At 34.5% G+C, this 19,756-nt stretch overlaps 1 non-coding gene across 1 annotated transcript; it reads right to left on the reverse strand.

The window, feature by feature from the left end:
• Positions 1–7,585: 7,585 nt before the first annotated feature.
• Positions 7,586–7,688, reverse strand: LOC141545284 (U6 spliceosomal RNA). Its single transcript, XR_012482962.1, has one exon. It is a non-coding gene; the product is annotated as a U6 spliceosomal RNA (small nuclear RNA).
• Positions 7,689–19,756: the final 12,068 nt, after the last annotated feature.

Consider the following 19,756-nt stretch of genomic DNA (forward strand, 5'->3'; position numbering starts at 1 on the left):
ACCAGGCACCGTGCTAAGTGCTGGAGGAACAAAGAAAGTCAAAGAAGCTCATTTTCTAACAGAGACAACAAACAAAAATTATGTACAAACAAACTAGGTAAACAGGACAAATAGGAAATGATCGACAGAGGGAAGGCACTAAGAGGGATTAGGAAAAATTTCCGGTAGAAGTTAGGATTTTTGCTAGGATTTGGAATAAGCTAGGGAAGCCAGGAGGTAGAGGAGGGAGAACATTGCAGGCATGGAGGAAATTTCAGTGAAAATTTCTGGAGCCAAGAGATGGAGGATCTTGTATGAGGAACAGTAAAGTGGCCAGTGTCATTGGATCCAAGTAGAAGTTGAGGGAAGGGGTTAAAATTATAAGGTGTAAGATTGGAAAGATTGGATGGTGGAGGAAGTTAAATTGTGAAGGGTTTTGCATACCAAACAGAAGATTTTATTTTAGATCTTGGTGGTAATAGATTAATTGGATAGGGACGATGACATGTTTGCATTTTTAGGAAAATGACCAGCGACTAAATGGTGGATGGACTGGAATGGGGAAAGATATGTCAGATAGACCAAATAGCAGATTATTGTTGTAGTCCAAGCACAGATTGATGAGGGTTTGCCCCAGCATGATGGCAGTGTCAGAGGAGAAAAGCAGGTATTTCACTCTTCTCTTAACTTTGCAACCTCTGTTTTTGGTACCTCCCCCTCTGCAACATTCTCTCCCTCTTCCTGTTTTCCATGGGAGAAAATCAGAATATGTCAACAGTTTTGCTCATGCTATAAAGCTTTCTAATTCCTTTATTTCTAAAACCTTTCTAATCCCTTCTCCTCTAGATCTGATTCCAGGCAAAATTTTGAAATAGGCAAAATATTCCTCTTTCTTCCTACCTCATTTCTCCTTTACGAGTTCTTACAATCAGTTACTGAAACTGCCTTTCCCCTTAGATTTCTGTATACCTTAAGAGCTAAAGATTTTCATCCCCTTCCCCTCTTACCACTCAGAGAGAAAGGATCTGATAAACTCATTGGCATTAATGTGAAATGCTGAAACTATACCCTTTTAGGGATCTTTAATAAAAAGATGATTTGTAGGTCAAATGGTTGAAATTTTAGTTGGGGGACTATTAGATATCAGCATGGTGGGGGGAGATATTTTTTTTTTTTTTGTTGGGGGGAAGGAAATGATACTTTTCTGCAATGATGCTTTCTGAGTATCCTTGATAGCAAACTCCAAAGTCACCTATTCTGCCTAAACAAGTTCTGTCATCTTGTTTTGTTCTAAACCTAACCCCCTCCTTATGCATTGCAATTCAAACCTGAAGTCTCCTATCTTGACTGAAAGCAGTGGAGCTTTATTTTAATGAAATGTCTTTGAAAATCACTCCTTCCATAGCTTCTAAAACCCCTACTGTCCTGCACAGAGCTCTGGTTGTGGTCCTTTTGATCTGAGGAAGATAAACAAGTTCCAGCTGCCTTCACCACTGAGCCTGTCTTTTGATGCCTTCAAGCCACAGAAAATACTGACCACAAGCTCCTCCTCCCCACTCCCTTGCCTCCTAGGTACTGAAGGTTACAACTAGTTTTCTAATCATATTCTCTATACCTAGACAGAGCAGACAACTGCTCCCTACTTCTGTGATCTTTCTCCCCTCCATTGAAATAGTTGTGGCCCAATGAAAAGAGAGAGTTTAAGAAAAATAAGAAGAAAGGAAGAAAACAGTCCTGGTTTTGTAGTATAAGAAGTGAAGAAGGCAGGAAAGTGATAAAGGGAAGGGTGATAGTATTACAGTGAAACTGTAAGAGCTAAAAGGGTGTGATCAATACAAACAATTAAAACTATAAATGAAAGCTAGAAGGTATAGTTAAAAAAAAAATGCAATGGTATTGTTGGGAGTTTCCAGAGGGAGGTGTGAAGACCCAGGGACATCAGTAACATTGTAAAACAGCCTCATTGCCTGGGAAAACAATCTTGGGATGACAAGTCCAAAGTTTCAATGACAACCATTCTCCCTGCAGCTCCCAAAAGCATCTTGTTTTCAAATGCCTGTCAATGGGGGAAAGTGACTGAGGTTTCATTGTGGTAAAAGTGGGCAGAGAGAGCAGGTGGCCCTCGGCTTCTCCAAAACCAGTCAAGCAAAGCTAGCAGCAGTATAGTCAGATGATAACTTCTGAATAGACCCCAAGATGGAAAAAGCAGACGTTGTTTATATAAATAGAGATGTAGAGCCCACAGCTTCCTGTTGACAAACTAAGCTTCATTGCCTCTCCTCCAGTTATTAATTTTTTTTTTACTTGATTATAAACTTTAGATCACATTTGCAGTTTTTATAGTTCCCTCTATGTATCCATAGTCATATACAATATTCTTTAACACTAAGTTTAACAAAAAAAAAATTATTACACACTTACCATATGCTGGGTCTTGTGCTAGCTGACTGGGATAAAGACAAAAATGAATCAGTCCCTGATTTCAAGAAGCTAACATTTGACTGAGGGGATAAAATGTGATTATAGATAAAAACAATACAGGGCTATGAGAAAAGGGGCAAAGAAAAGATCAGATACATAGTCCTGGAAATATTTGAGAAGCTAGTATTAATGGTGGGATAGAAGAAAATAGGGCTAGGTGGAGGAGGGGGCACCTAAGCTGAATCATGAAAGAAGGATTCTGTAATGTAAAGATAAAGAGGAAATATATTCCAGAATGGGGGCTGGTTTGCACAAATGCATGGAAGTGGGACATATCCTGCAGAGTTTGGGGAATAGTGAGTAGTTCATTTAGATTGCAAAATAGACTTTATGAAATTGGGAGGAGGTGTTGCTGGTGACTTAAGGAAAGAAGAGAAACCGTGAACAGGTGTTTTGGGTTGTACAATAGGGAATTAAGCAGAGAGGAATGAAGGGGTTTTCCTAAACAGCGTCCACCCGTTAGGATTAGATAACACTAATTTGTAGGGACTTCACTCAATACAGTTGGATGATTTCTTTTATCCTCTAATTCTTTGGGACTAAATTAGTTGGGATTAAAATGGAGAGGGCAGATGGTGAGAACTTTTCCCTCAGGATTTTCACAAATTAGCATCCCTATTCTGGTTACACTTTTCCTGTCTGTTTTAGCACTTTAGTGAAGTGGTCAACAAATTTTTGTTCTGATTGTGAAGCTCTTCATTAAAAAAACACAAACAAACTGTTGAGCACTTCCTATATGTGTATATTTACTTATTTAAAATAATATATTGTGCTACTGTATTAAAATTATAAAATTTAAAATATTTATAAAATATGACAAATCAAAATCATATTTGATCCTTGAATCAGTAGGGAACTACCAGAATTAAATGATTAGAAAAGAGAAATGGTCTTGGGGAAAATTACTTTTACAACTATGTGGAGGATAGAATGGAGAAGGGAGAGTCTTAAGGCAAGAATACCAATTAGGAAGCTATTTAGGAGTCCAGGGAAAAGTGAAGAGAGGATGAACTAGGGTGTGGCTGCTTAAATAGAAAGAAGGGGATGGATGTGGGAGATGGTGTGGAAACAGATGATAAAAGCTACATATTTGCCTATGAGATTTTTGTTACTGTAAATATTTTATTTCAGCAATGTGTAGTCATCAGGATAAAAAAGGGGTGGGCCCACCTGGGAGCATAAATTCCAAATCAGAGTATTTGCAAGTTCTAGAAAAAGCAGCCATTAAAAGAGGCTGTTGTTAGGGAAAACTGGAATGGGCTTGTCCCCTTGTTGAAGTTCTATAATCAAGGATTGGAAGACCCATTTTTTGGGTAGATTGTAGTAGGGATGTTTTGTCAGGTATGGATTTGAGTGAATGGTAATTCAAGTGCTTTCCAATTTAAAAATTCCATGATTCTGCTTCATAGCTATCTTCTACTTTCCTCAAGTCAGAATGGTGAATCTGAGAGAAAAACTTATCAATAGAGGACTGAAGAAACTAAGTAAAAAATACAGCTTGTATACCCTATTCAGAAGTCCACCCAGAATAGAAAGACAAAGTAGTACAAGTTTTTTTTTTCTTGAAATAAACATTGATTTCTAAAAAGTTATTTGATATAGTTTCATATTTAAAATAAATTTGAGTAGTTCTAATATAATTCCAAAATCTTTATATTTGTCATGAATCTGATTTCTTATCCTGTTTATTTTCTAAGTTGAAGAATTATTGAACTCCTTATATAAAATCAACTTTATTATAATACATATATTTATAAAAAACCCAACAAAATCTAGTAGTTAGAGTACTGACTTCAAGCTAAGAAGATCTAAGTTCAATTCCCCTTTCTTATTTATCCTGGGTGTTTCGAAAAGATTCTTTGGATGAGAAGATTTCTCACTACAAACATACTACTAATATTAATATCAGTAATAGCTATCATTGTGTGTTGTGAAGAAGACATCAGTTTCTAAAGGATATCTCTGGTAAATGTTTTTTTTTTTTTTTTTTTTTTTTTTTTTTTTTTTTGAGGCTGGGATAAAGTGACTTGCCCAGGGTCACAAAGCTAGGAAGTGTTAAGTGTCTGAGACCAGATTTGAACTCTGGTCCTCCTAAATTCAAGGCTGGTGCTCTATCCACTACGCCACCTAGCTGCCCCTCTAAAGGGATATCTAAAGGATCAGGTTCTTGATCCGATTTTTCTTGTGCAGCAAGATAATCATATATATATACACATATATTGGATTTAACCTATTTTAAAATATTTAACATGTATTGGATTACCTGCCATCTAGGGGAAGTGGGGGAATGAGGAGAAAATTTGGATCAGAAGGTTTTGCAGGGGTCAATGTTGAAAAATTATCCATGCATATGTTTTGTAAATAAAAAGCTTTAATAATAATAAAAAAGAATAAACAGGATGAGAAAAATCCAAGAAGAAAGGCTTCTGTGGAGCCCAGATTAAAAGGAGTTCTTTTTGACTTGGAGCCTAAGAACAAGAATTAACCATTCCCTTGGTCAATAACTGAGGGTAACATCTGAAGACAATTAAGTTTTTTGCACAGGAGGAAAATCCTTGCCCAGTCACCAGATTCATACCATAATGACAGATATAGAAATTAGATTTTAAATTGCTGAAAATGGCAGCTTTGGCCACTAACCAGTTTCATAGTAGTGTGTGTACCCCAAACTTAGTTAATAACAAGATTCAGATAGAGAAAACAAAAATTAGCAGGAGGGAAAGCAAGACAGTAGAGAGAAGTCCTAAGCGCATTTATAAAAATGTAAACTAAACTTTTCCTCTTTTACCACACTTTCTGTGTATTTTAGGAAATAGAAAGGTTTAGTGGAAAGGATTCTATTCTTGGAATTAGTAAATATTTAAGTTTGAATTTTAACTCTGGGATTTATGAGTTGGGTTACCACCATGGATTGGTTAATCACTTAAATTCTATGATGCCCTTTTTTTTTTTTTTTTTTTTTTTTTTTTTTTTGGACCAGGCAGTTGTGGTTAAATGGCTTGCATAGGGCCACACAGCTAATAAGTATTAAGTATATGAGGCTGGATTTGAACTCAGGTCCTCCTGACTTCAGGACTAGTGCATATCTGTTGCACCATCTAATTGCCCCCTTTGAGCTTCAATTTTTGCATCTGTAAAATGAGACTAATAATAGATGTAGTATTCCTTTCCCAGGATTGTTGTGAGGATCAAAAGAAATAATGTATGTAAAGCATTTTTCAAGGCCTAAAATAATGAAACAAGGTTTCCAAAAGGTTCAGTATGATTTTAAGCTTTATTAAATAAAAATTGCAATGTCTCTTCGGACACCTTGTACCAATATCAGCTAATCTGTTATGGTATCATTCTCACAAATCCCCTAGTTTGCAATGATTCATAGTTAATCTATCTTTAAATCCCTAAAAAGTTGGTTAAGGAAAAGAAATAAGGATAGATGCTAGGAAAACAAAGACTTTTTTCTCATAGGACTTAGTGTTTGGGGAATCAAGTTAAGGAAAAGCAAGAGCTTCATATATAAGTTTTAAAACTAGGGCTGGTGTTCAGTCATGTCTGACTCTTTGTGACCCTGTATGGAGTTTTCTTGGCAAAGATACTGGAGCAGTTTGCCATTTCCTTCCCCAGCTCATTTATAGATGAGGAAACTGAGGCAGGGGGATAAAGTGATTTATTTGGTTACCGAGCTAGTAAGTATCTGAGGCCAGATTTGAAGTCATGAAGAGGAATCTTCCTGATTCCAGGCCCAGTCCTCTATCTATTGAGCCATTTAATGATTGATCATACTACCAAGGATTTTCTGAAATCTTTTACCATTTTTTAAAATTGGAGCTACTTATTGATTGATCATACTACCCAGGATTTTCTGAAATCTTTTACTATTTTCTTTTTTTACTGGAGTCACTTATTGATTGATCATACTACCCAGGATTCTCTGAAATCTTCTACCATATTCCATTTCATTTATTTATCATATTTATAGCCATCTCTCAATTGTCTAAGAGCCCAACTAAGATAGGAAATTCTTTTCTTCTATTGTCCTTGTATGTCCTTCTAAATCTTTTCTATTCCTCTTTTCAGAATCAGGAAGTTTATTTTGTTTGTGACTGTTCCCTTCCTATCCCTGCTTATTATATTGTTGTTTGATATTTACATCAAATTGTATGATCATTATATGTATGTTCAACCTTTCTTGACAATATTCATATCAAATAAAAACAAAGATCATCCAGTGCTTACTTTTATACCCACTCCTGTGTGTATGTACATATATATGCTTCTTTTTGTGCACTTCATTTATGAGAAATTGCAAATTTCATCCCCTTTTTGTTCCTTTCTATACTAATATATTGCTTTTAACTTCACTTCTCGCCTCTCTTTAAACTCTTGGAACAAAACCAATCTATTCCTCCTCCTAGGACCTCTGCTTTTTAAATCTGATTCTTTCAGTCCTCTTTAAAGACATTAAATTAGGAAGGAACACTTGTTTCATTTTTTTCTATCGTAATGTTAGTACTACCTTATTATATACCTCACTCCAATTTCTCCCTAAGTTTCCATTTCTAGGTTTTTTCTGGACTGCCGTGATTATATTTTAGAGTTTCTACTCAGCTCTGATCTTTTCATCAGAAATGCTTGAAAATCTTCTACTCCATTGAAGATTGATTAGGAACATATTAAGCTTTTCAGAATAATTTATTCTGGTTAGAAACTTCTCTTTATCTTTTGAAATATATTTCAAGATTTCCTTTCATTTATAACAGATACTTTTAGGTCTTATGTGATCCTGACTGCAGTGTCTTAGTATTTGAACTTTTTTTTTTTCTGAATGGCTTTAGTATTTTTTCTTGGAAATGGAAGTTCTGGTTTTGACTGACAATCTTGAAACTTTTCCTTTTGGAATTAATAACAAGAGATGACATGTAGATTCTGTCTGTCTTTATAGGACACTCTGGTTCTAAATAGATCTGTTATGGATAATTTCTTGAAATAGAATGAAGAGGCCTTTTAAAAATTATTGTTTTGGGGATGACCAATGATTTTTAAAAATTAATTTTTAATGATTTTTTGCATTATTAAAAATTCTCCCACTTTTTATTTTTCTTCTTCTATTTTTAAAAATTTTCTTTTAAAAAATATGAAATGCTTCACAAATTTGCATGTCATCCTTGCAAAAGTGCCATGCTAATCTTCTCTGTATTGTTCTAATTTTAGTATATATGCTGCTGAAACAACCATTCTCCTCTTCTAAAGAACCATCTCATGTAATAATGCTTCAAGGACCACAAGGAAGAGAGAAAAATGATTAAAACTGATGAATACATTGAAAAAAACTGAATGTGTGCAATGTACCACAAATGTGGTACATTTTCAAGCAAAAGGGATAGAGTGGAAATATCTTCTCATATCTCTTTCTCAGAAGTATGTTCTTTGTAATTTTTGTAAGACTCACTTTTGATTAGTTTATGGTTTTCCTTTCATTTCCAGTGTTGTTTTCATCATATGTTTTGCTTTCTTGGCTCTGATTATATGATTATCAGGTCATAGAAATCCTTCCATTCCTCTTTGTACTAACCCATCACAATTATAATTTCCTTCACCTTAATAATATATCATTATATTTATATATAACACAGTTATAGGCCAGAACTCTGAACTGGAAACAAAGATTCGACAAGATGCTAAGTCAGTGGAATTAATAAATACAATCGTTGTCTAGTTTAACATAGTGATTACTAGTTCTTCAAGTTCAGTATGATTAATTTAATATTACAACAAATACTGGTTTCCTAGTGATATAATGATTGGTTAATGCTTAGAATAGAGCATATAAATCAGGGGGATACACAGAGACAGATTCATTCCATCTCACATCACTGTGGTGGTAGGCCTGTCCTCCTTCATTTCTCCACTGAGACCAAGGCCTGAGGGAGACAAAGAAGACAAAGGACTGGAGGCAGGAGCTCAAGCTCTTGTAGCCAAGGAGAGAGATTCATTCCATCTTTGGTCAGGCTCTTGGTGACTCTCTTGGGGGACTGAGAGACTCAGAGTCAGATTCATTCACTTCATCTCACACCACCATGGTGGCTGGCCTCCTGCACTTCCCCCCCTGAGACCAAGGTTGGTCTGAAAGGCTCTCAAGAAAGCTAACTGGGCCCCAGGCAAGGAAACTAGATTGTGAAGATAATAAAGGATTTGGATTTTTACACCTGGCTATTCTTGTGGTGATTACTCTGCTGAAAAGAAGGCTGCTCTCAAGACCTTCAGAAAACCAAATGAGAACATTACATTTTGGCGTCTGAACGTGGGACTAAGAACCTACATCTGTGACCCAGAAATTAGGTTAAGTATAAAAGAGACAAGAAGGAAACTTTGTAAAGGGCTAAACTAGTATTTCAGCTGAAATGGGACAAATGTTTAGAAAGGAGATGCCTCCACCATAAGGAAAATGTATTGAAATTTAGTTAAACTCATAAAAAAACCCAAGATTTTATTGTAACTTGGATGCAGATCATTGAACTCTTCGAAATATTAAAATACACATGCCCTTAGTTCTTTAAGGAAAAAGAATTAGATCCAGATGAGTGGAAATTTATAGGAGGACAACTACGTGAATATTACAATGATAATGGCCCTGATTCAATTCCTAAGGAAACATTTTATACATATAATTTAATACAATTGGCTTTAAGGAATTATATAAGTTATAGAATAAGAAAAAAGAAGAAAGTTCAGGAAGGCGAGAATACTGACAAACTAGGTGAAAAGAATGAAGAATTAGACAAAAATGGAATTAAGTACAATTCTGATGAAATTAAGGAGTGTGGTGCTTCACAGCAGGAGTCATTAGGGCATTCCCCAACCCCTGACCTACCCCCCTCAATTAACCCTTCATGGGTGGAAGGAGAAGGAGGAGGGGCAGGGGCAGTAACACAATCAGCACCGCCTATGAAGCAGCCTATGACAAGATTACAAAAGGCACCAGTTAAAGCTAAAATAGAAGGACATGATATATCTGATTTGGTAAATGCATACCCTGTTATTGAAGATTTTGACTCTTCAGGTCAACAAAGGAGAAGATACACTCCTTTTGATCTGGAAAAAATCAAGGATTTTAAAAAGGGTTGCACTCTTTATGGGGCTACATCATCTTATGTTAAGAGGGTATTAGAGAATTTGGTTTATGAAATTTTAATCCCTAGTGATTGGAAATCTATAGCAAGGACATGTTAGAACCTGGGCAAAACTTGTTGTGGCTTTCAGAATATAGTGAATTCTATAGGATACAAGCCCAACAAAACAGGTAAACTGGAGTTAATATAAAAATCACCTTTGACCAACTAGCAGGTAAAGGTCAGTATGCAGATACTTCAGCACAGATTAATTACCCCATAGCAGCATATGAGCAAATTGCTGCTGCTGCTATCAAAGCATGGGGCTCCCTCCCAGGAAAAGATAGAGGGGAAGCCATCATGAAAGCCTTCATGAAAATAAAGCAAGGTCCAAACGAATCCTTTGCTGATTTTGTGGGATGTCTGCAGACAGCTGTCACAAGAACTATTGGAGAAAATGCAGCTACAGCAATCATTAAAAAAATGCTAATGAGGTTTGTAGAAGAATTATATGGGGACAATAGAAAGATGCTCCTTTAGAGGAGATCATAAAACTCTGTGCCATAATGGGCACAAATGCCTTTTATATCCAGGTTATGATGCAAAACATGGGAAGACAGGGTCCCTCTTGGCAAGGGACTTCTAGAGATACTCATCAATGCTTTCAGTATGGTAAAGTAGGCATCTGAAAGCTCAATATTGGCATAGAGATAGAGTGAGAAAACAGGGTGGGAGAACAAGACTCAAAACCCTATGTTCAAAATGCAACAAGAGCTTATACTGGGCTTCAGAATGTAGAATGACTCAGGGAAATGAGAGGAAGGTCCCACCTCCAAGACCTCAAACAAAAACAGGTGGGGCATGATGGCAACTGAGGTTATACCCAGAGAGACTTTAGAATTCAGGACTCTGATATGATCAATCAGCAGAAAAGCAACCAAATGGGAAAAAGGGATTACATGATCAGTTAGCAGAGAAGCAATCAGATGGGAGAAAGGGATTACAATTGGAGAGAATACAAGCTTTTTAACCCAATAGAAGAATAGTGTCCAGTGTGAGCAGCTCCAATATAATTTCCAGGTAATGTGGAGAGATCCAGAAAGTGGCAAATAGAAGTGACTAGATGGGTTAACTGCTTGGGGGGATGGGTTTGCTTGCATTTATAGATGGAGAAGGAATCAGATAGGTGCTAACAAGCCATATTCGTCAGAGAGAGACAGAAGAAAGGAAAAACCTCGAAATAAAGGAGAAGACCTAAGAAATATCTGACACTGAAAGATCATGGCTGATAAGACTGTTGCAGAACTTCAAAACCAGCAGGAATTATTGGATTCTTTGAGATATGATAAGACTGATATAGGACTTCAAAATCTGCAGGAATCATTGGATTCCCTAAGATGAAAAATTGTTAATAAGACTGATGCAGGACTTCAAAACTTGCAGGAATTATTGTATTCCCTACACATGTGAAGAAATGGACAATAGATTGGTTTTGGACTATTTCTAGGACTTATGGACATATATAATTCTTCATGTTAATTCATGTTGTTTGTTACATCACTACTAGTCTGCGCTATATTGCTATGTGTTTATGTTGATGGATTTATGTATACCTGTTTCAAGTGAGACCCTTCAGAAACCCACTAATCTCGTTTGATTCCCCATTTCCTTTGGTATTTTCATCTCCCTTCCTGAGATGTCAGGGAGGGCACGATCACCTCATGGTTTTGGTGTTTTCACCTCTTTTTTGAGGAGTCAGGGAAGGCATGATCACCTCCTTTTTGAGATTCTCACCTCCTTGAGAAGTCAGGGAGGGCATGACCACCTATGTTCCAAAACAAAAGAAAGTGGGAGATTTATGGGCCAGAAGCCTGAACTTGAAACAAGGATTCTTACAAGGTGCTAAGTCAGGGGAATTAATAAATACAATGGTTGTCTAGTTTAGCATGATGCTTAATAGTTCTCTAAGTTCAGTATGACTGATTTAATCTTACAACAAATAATGGTTTCCTAGTGATATAATGATTGGTTTATATTCAGTATAGAGCATATAAGCTGAGACAAACTCAGCCAAGGGACTCAGATTCAGAGACAGGGAAGAAAACTGGACTGGAGGCAGGAGCTCAAGCTCTCAGAGCCAAGGAGAGCTTTGATTTTAATTTCTCTTATTATTAATGGTTTTGGAGCATTCTTTCATGTGGTTATGCCTATTTAGCAACTCTTTTGGTAACTATTCATATATTTTAACCACTTATCTCTTAATCTCTGATAACAAACCTTATCTGAAATATTTAATATAAAGATTTCTTTTTCAACTGACCTCTTCCTTTCTTAGGGAAAAAGCATGAGAAAAAAAAGCAAACAATAACAAAAACATGAAAATACAATACTTTGGTTCACATTCAGTGTCCATAGTTCTTTCTCTGTATGCAGATGGCATTTTTCATCCCAAATTTTTGGAATTGCCCTGACTTGCCTCATTGTTGAAAAAGTGCCAAACCCATCACAATTGATCATAACATAATCCTGTTGCCACTGTGCACAATATTATCTTGGTTCTGCTCAGTTCATTCAACATCAGTTCATGTAAAGCTTTCCAGGCTTTTCTGAAATCAGTCTCTTCATCTTTCTTTTTTTAAATAATATTTTATTTTCCCAAATATATGTAAAGATAATTTTCAACATTCACCTTTGCAAAATCTTATGTTCCAAATTTTTTGTCCCTCTAGATGTTTAATTTTGTATAATCAAAATCATCTATTTTATACTTTGAAATTGCTTTTATTCCTTGTTTGGTTAAGGATATATTTTCCATCCAAAACTAAAAGAGAAATATATATGGTTTGCTTCTCCTATAATTTTTTATGGTATCATTTAATATTAGAAACATTTCCCTTTAGAATTTATTGTGGAATATGGTGTAACATGTTGGTCTAAGCCTAACAATTTCTACCAAACTGATTTCCAGTTTTCTCAGTAGTTTTTTCCATATAACATATTCTTTCCTAAATAATTAATTTTATTATATATAGATTTACCATATCTATTAGTTTTTTGTCTATGGTTTCTTTCAACATAATGTAATTTCCTTGTTTATCTCCTTTTTCTGCTGTGAATTTTTGTTTTTGTTTGTCTGATGGCATGATTACAACTCTTGCTTTTTTTGATTCACTGATGAATAGTGAATTTTGTTCTAGTCATTTTGTTCTGTATATTTCTTTTTCTTTTCTTTTTAGGTACATTTGTTGTAAGCAATACATTGTACAACAGTATGAAAAGTCTATGTACTTTGTTTCTTCATGTCATAGTTTTAATTCTTTGTTGTTGATGTTTCTGGCATTGTTTTCTTATCCAATTTGTCACTTTAAAAAAAGTGTATGGGGTTTTTAATCCATTTAAATTTAAAGTTATGAAGTATGTTTACTTTTTTTCTCCAATTGTCTCTATTTCTTTTCTGAATTATGAGTTTTAAAAATTTCCTTTTCATCTGTGAAAAAAAGTTTTTTTTAAAAAAATCTTTTTGGCTGTTTTTACTTAATCTACTTTAAGGAATGCAATTCTCTCTGTTTTTTTTTTCACTCATCAGTAATACTACCCACTTTGTCACCCCTTTTCCTAGTTTTGGAATTTCACTTAACTAATTCATTTTTATCTAGTTATTTAATTATTCTTCTCTTTTATTTCTCCTAGTTAACTAGTCAAATGAAATACTTCATTTTCTTCTCTCCTTTAACTAGTTTGTGATTTTTTTTTCATTTTCTGTGCCTTTTCCTAAAAAATAATTTTTTTCTTTCACTCTTTTAATTCTTTTTATGTCAACTCTAAACTTTTATTCTCTGTTTTATGGCCTTTATACTTATTCATTCCTTTCTTATTCTCCATATTCTTCATGCAATTTAAGTTTCTAAAATATCTATTTGAGTCCTTTCTTCTATGCAGTTTCTATGTTATTACTTTGTAGGTCTTCTAGCTTTTTTTTTTTTTTTTTTTCTGTTGTGCCTCTCTCTTAGGGATTACACATCCTGGACAAGGTAGAAAAGATAGGATAGAAGTATTGGTATTCAGTGATTCTTCTATTATATTAATATTTTAAGTTAAATTATATTTTTCGTAGAAGACCCACTTTAATTGAGGGAAAAAACAAAAACCAACAAAATTCCCATTACATATATGTATAGTTTAGCAAAAGAAAAAAAAAATTCCTGTTTTGATTATTAAAAAAAAAATCATGTCACCATTTATACCATCAGTTTTCTATAAGAATATGATAGAACATGTTTTGTTATAAATTATTGTATTGATCAAATTTTCTAAGTTTTTCCAAGTTTTTTGTTTTTAAAATATTATTACAATTGTATAGACTGTTCTCCTGGTTCTGCTTTCTCCACTCTGCATAAATTTATACAAGATTTCCTAAGTTTCTTTGAAAATATCCTCATTTTTGGTTTCTTACAGCATAATCATATTCCATTACATTTGAACACTCCTAATTTTCCATTTTTTACCACCTCATATAGATGTTATATTTTTGTTTGTCCTTTGTTTTGATTTATAATAATCTGACCTTTAAGCTAATTTTCTTCTTACCTCCCAGCTCCCTTCCTTTCTCTCATTGTTTCTTTGTTGAGTGAAATGCATTACTGTAATCAATTCAGATAAAAATGAGGTTCACGTTTCATTCACTTCTCTCATTTCTTCTTTGTTTATATACTTGTATCTGAAGCTTTCCAATAGTGTGACATCATTTCTCTGGTCTTTTATTTTTCCTCTCCTCCCAGTCCCTTAGAAGATATTCATCTTCCCCTCTTCCCATTCTTCTTTAAAGATGACTAAAGCATGACATTACTTCTAAATACTTTGTCCAATTAGAATTCATCTGTGAACTCTGATGATGATAGGTTTCTGACAGGACATGTGTAACATCTCACATTATTAGAATGTAAGCAATTTAATCCCTTATGATTGCTTACATTTGCTTTTTGCTATTTTTTCTTGGATGCCTGATAATTGATCTTAAATTATTCTGACTTGGTTTTCAAGTCAATTGCTTTTTATATCTGATAGCTTCCAGAACTACATTAATCAAATAACTCATAGTAATAGCAATATGCAAAGTCTTGGTATTTTGTTTCTTCATGTCATAATTTTAATCCTTTGTCATTGTTCTTTCTGGCATTGTGGGCTATGTGGAATCTTTGTCTCTTGAAAGAGATATATTAGGACATTCTCTATTCTTTCAAAACAATTTCAAATAATAACCCCTAAACTTGGGATAACCTATGAGTTTTTTGTGCTTTTTTGGATTTTCTGTGGGTTGAAATAAAAGCCAACTTGTATTTGATATGTGGATACTTTTATGGAATCTGGGAGACATCCCACCTTTTACCTACACCTATAAAAGAAAATATTTTCAAAGTAAACTCTAGGGAGGGGCATACTAAGACAAAGACTTACAGTTATTCCCAAAGGTATGCCCCAGGATTGGTTCTGGTACATGTGGGTCCAGAGCTTGGGGTTCTAGGTAGTGAGGTATAGATATAATTATGGAAATAACTTTGCAAAATTAACCTTTGATTATTATTACATTTGTTCTATCTTTCAGTCATGTCTGATTCTTTGTGATTCCATTTGGAGTTCAACATTAAAATGTGAGCTCCTTGAGAGGAGAGACTGTTTGATTTCTCTATTTTTCTTCATAGGGCATAGTATCATTAAGTAAGCACTTAATAAATACTTCATTCATTCGGTGATTCCTGCTTAGATTTCAAATAAATGATGAATTCCATAAAGATAATGAGATTGTCCAAAAAACCTATTTGCAGATGACATTGTGATAATTATATAATGACCCAGAATATTATGGGGCTTCTTCAATTATCCTCGGTCTTTCAAAAAGATTCATTATAACAGTTCACATTTAGAGACCCAATGTATCAAAGATGTGTTTTCCAGATTATTACATACATTTAGAGGGTCAGTCAACTGAAATAGTTAATTAATCAATATATAGCACTTGCATAAGTCCTACAGATTGTCAAGGATTCTGATCTAGAATTGAATAATGGAAGAAAACTGGTCGTTGCAAATATCATAGAGTAATGAGACTGTTAGATCACTTATTTCAACTATTAAACTACAATTATTAAGCTAAGATTATTGTTTAAGAATTATTGTAGTAGATAAATAATTTATATGAGATTTCATACCATAATCAGGGAGGGGCAGGAGAAAGAGGGAAGGATAGAATTTTAGAAGTCAAACTTAAAAAAAAAATATTAAAAATTGTTTTCACATATGATTGGGCAAATACTAAAAAAGGAAATTGTAAGATAACTATAAATATGTATACATATGTTGGATTTAACACATGTTTTTAACATATTTAACATGTATTAGACTACCTGTCATCTAGGGGTGGGGGTGGGGGGAAGGAGGGGAAATTTTGGAACAGAAGATTTTGCAAGGGTCAGTGTTGAAAAATTACCCATGCATATATTTTGTAAATAAAAGCTTTAATAAAATTAAAAAGAAAAGGAAACTATAATACAAGACTTCTTGTTGATAAGCTAGTTTACATATATTTTAATTATCATGGAACTTTGGCATTTAGTAGTGGAAAGGACTTAAAAGTTCATCTAGTTTAATCTCCTTATTTTACCAATGAGGAAAATGAGGCTCAATATGAGAACTGCCCCCCATTCCTCACCTTGTTCTAGTCATAGAGGCAAAAATAGAAGAACTGGGATTAATGTAAGTTGCAAATTATTTATTTGCTTTTTTTTTTCTGGGAACTCCATCAACCAAATGTTATTCAAAGATTTATTTTGAACTATCAGTTAAAATAATGTAATATAACTATAGTTCCTAAGTGTCTAGAAAAGAAGGAAAGATTGAAGGAGGCAGGTAAACTGGTGGAATGGTCATTATATCCAGAGTTCAGAAGATTAGGTCAGATCCTTGTTCTACCTCTTACTACCTATTTGACCTAGGAAAAGTTTCTTAATTTATCTTCTTCAATGAAATTACTCATTGATTCTTAGAGTTCTAAACTTTATGATCCTATTACTTGAAATTCTTCCTGAAAACAAAGCCATGAATTGCTAAATTTTAATGGAGCAATAGTCAGTTAGTAAACATTTATTAAGTGCTTACTATGTATCAGTACTACTGTACTAAGATAGGAGGATACAAGTACAAAATAGAATGATTGTTCTTGCCTTCAAATTGCTTATAAGTAAACAGAATGGGGCAGAGGGGGAAACAAAACATAAAAGGAAGCTGAAAAGGGAATTGACATGGGTGGCTAGGATAAAGTACCTCGAACAAAGGCATGATGGAAGGACCCAAAGGAGTGAAGCTGGATGGGAAATGAAGTAATAACTGCTATGGATACCCTCCTTAAATGGAGGCTTTGGGAAGGTCTCTTTGGTCCATTCTCTCCAATTAGAGGATACTGATGAGACATTGAGTATGAGACATGATGCAATCTTGCAGAATGATGTGGTTCTTGGGAACATGATAGAGAAATCTAAGGGAGTGCTAGTCCTTAATACAGTAGACTATAATTTTAGATCTATAAAGAAGTCTCAGGATCACTTTGTTAAGAACTTCTTCATTTCATAAGGAAACCGAGGCTCAAGTCATTCTAGAGGTTAAATGACTTGCCCTATGTTGCACTAATAGTAAAAAATAGAACCAGAAATAGTGTAAAATACAGTAATTAAATTATCCTTAGAGGAGGAACTTGGACACAGAACTAGAATCTAGAACATGATGGAGGCAGCATAGATAGAGAGTAGTCCTTGAATCTAGAAGACCTCAATCATGTGTTGCCCTTGACACATGGCTTTATGACCCAGGCTGCCCCAGACAGCTCTCTAAGACTAAAGCCACAGAGCAGGTGCAGACTTCCTTCCCCACAGGAATGTACAGGCATGATAAAATACTTTATACTTTACTCTGAGCATAGAAAAATAGAAGCAATGAAACATTACATTAAGAAAAAAACTTATTATATAACTGAACAACTGGGTAGTCTGTCCAGAACTAGGCTACTTCAGTCAACAAATAGATCACTCAAAACCCACTTCTTCTAGGAAAGACATGACTTGGTTGATTAATCCTGTCCTGGCCACAATATCTTCAAGGTAGCAAAATAATAGCTAAGCACTAACATTTATATAACAATTACTATGTATCAGGCACTGTGGTAAGCCCTTTACAATTACTGTTTCATTTGATCCTCACAAACTTGGGAGCTGGGTGACATTGTTATTCCCATTTAACAGATGAGAAAACTGAAGGAAAAAGTGATTAAGTAACTTGTCTAAGGTCACATAATGTTTGAAGTTTGTATTTAGCTCTTTGTACATTATGGAGTCACCTCTATGCTAAAGAATGCAAAAAACACAACCCAGTCCCCAAATAGTATTCCACTTGCATTAGTAGGGCTGGTCATTAGGGGAAATTCAGAAATTCTGAATCTGGTATTTGATTCAAAGCTAATTCTTATGTGTTTGGTATCTTGTTGCTGGCAAGCATCTCTGATCTTCTCTTGCCATAGCTAGTTCAATATTTGTAGAATAAGAGATGGACTTAAGCTGGCAGTGACAAGGAGAAGGCTGTGAATATTTTACTTTGGTCTCTTTCATATTGTTCTTGTCCTTGTCTGCTTCACCTTTGTCACCATGTATTTTATTGCTTCCTTCTACTCCCCATATTATACATCTTCACTGGGGTAGAAAGTAAGGGTTTAGGGAAGAGATTACATAGGAAAAAAAAAAAAGAAATATTTGTTTTGATACCTTTTATCTTTTGAGTATATCAATTTATTGAAGATATTAGATAACTATTATTTTTAATATTAATCATTATATTAATTATATTAATATTAAGTCAATAACTATTAAGTTATTTTTATTTTCCATAATCACTCTTTTCTAGTTCTTAGCACAATGCTGGATACATAGTAAACACTCAATAGATGTTTTTAAATTGATTCTCTTGCCCACAATGAACTCGAGGTAGTGCTCAGCAGAAGATGGGTGACTGATTCCTGTAAATGTTTGTATTCTTCACTTAACCTCTCCACACTCTAGAGAAATCCAGTAATACAGGAGACAGCATTGTAACAAACAAAAGTCAGGAAATACAGAAGCTAAATCCTCCAAAGACCACACTTTCACCCACACTGTCCACACTTCCTTATATAGAGAAAGAAAAGGTATCATATTGAGCAATCTTACTGAGGTCCAAAAATACTGCCAGTGTCTGTGAACACCTTGCTTCTAACACATAGGTATAATACCAATGAGGTCGCTTAGGGGAATATCTCTGCTTCACTACCTTGCTGAAATGAAACCTTTTTTTTGTTGTTCCCATGAAATGTGATTTCCAGATTGTAGCATCCAGATGTTCAAAGAGGGTCCTCGACAGAAATTTTGCTAAAAATAAGATCACTGGGTTTTCCTGAAGTTGTTTTTTTTTTTTGTGTGTGTTTTTTTTTTTTTTTTTTTTTTTTAGTTGGTAATGTGGAGGATGGTACAAAGAGAGAACTATCAGTATGAAAACTACTATAGCTCTCCCCTCTCCCCATTCTTATACCCATAAGGTATATAGAACAACTCCAGAGTTTTAGAAATGGCTACAGAATAGTAAATTCTTTGAAAATGCTGACTGCTTCTTTCACTGTTGTTTTTCCCTCTTCTAAATCAAGGTGATAGCTTTCTGAGAAGCCTTTTGCATATGCAGGATAAAAATGGATAACGACTTATTTTCCAGCAAATTCAATTCAATAAACATGTTAACTGTAAATAGGAGCATTTAGAATTTATCATTAGCTATAAAAATTCTTATATTTGGGCTCTGAAGATAGAATTAAATATTTTTGGTGAGCCTTTATGTCTTTTTGTTTATTTCTGCTCTCTAATCCAAAATTTCTAATTCTCTAATTGGGCACTTGAATTCATGATTGACTCCTCAGAAGACAATGGCTATCTTTCCTCAGTGTAACCCTCAGGGGTTGGGATTTCTACTATGTCTCTCAAGGTCCTATCTGCTGTGCTCCTTATTATCAATCAACTAGTTGAATCCTATTAGCTTTTAGGAAATTTATTTACTCAAAATGTATAGTGTTAGGATTGTAGGTGAGAACTCAGGTTGTCTGGACAGTGACAAGGTGAGAATTCAGG

The sequence above is a fragment of the Sminthopsis crassicaudata genome, chromosome 5 (genome assembly GCF_048593235.1).
Source record: "Sminthopsis crassicaudata isolate SCR6 chromosome 5, ASM4859323v1, whole genome shotgun sequence".
Taxonomy (NCBI): Eukaryota; Metazoa; Chordata; class Mammalia; order Dasyuromorphia; family Dasyuridae; genus Sminthopsis; species Sminthopsis crassicaudata.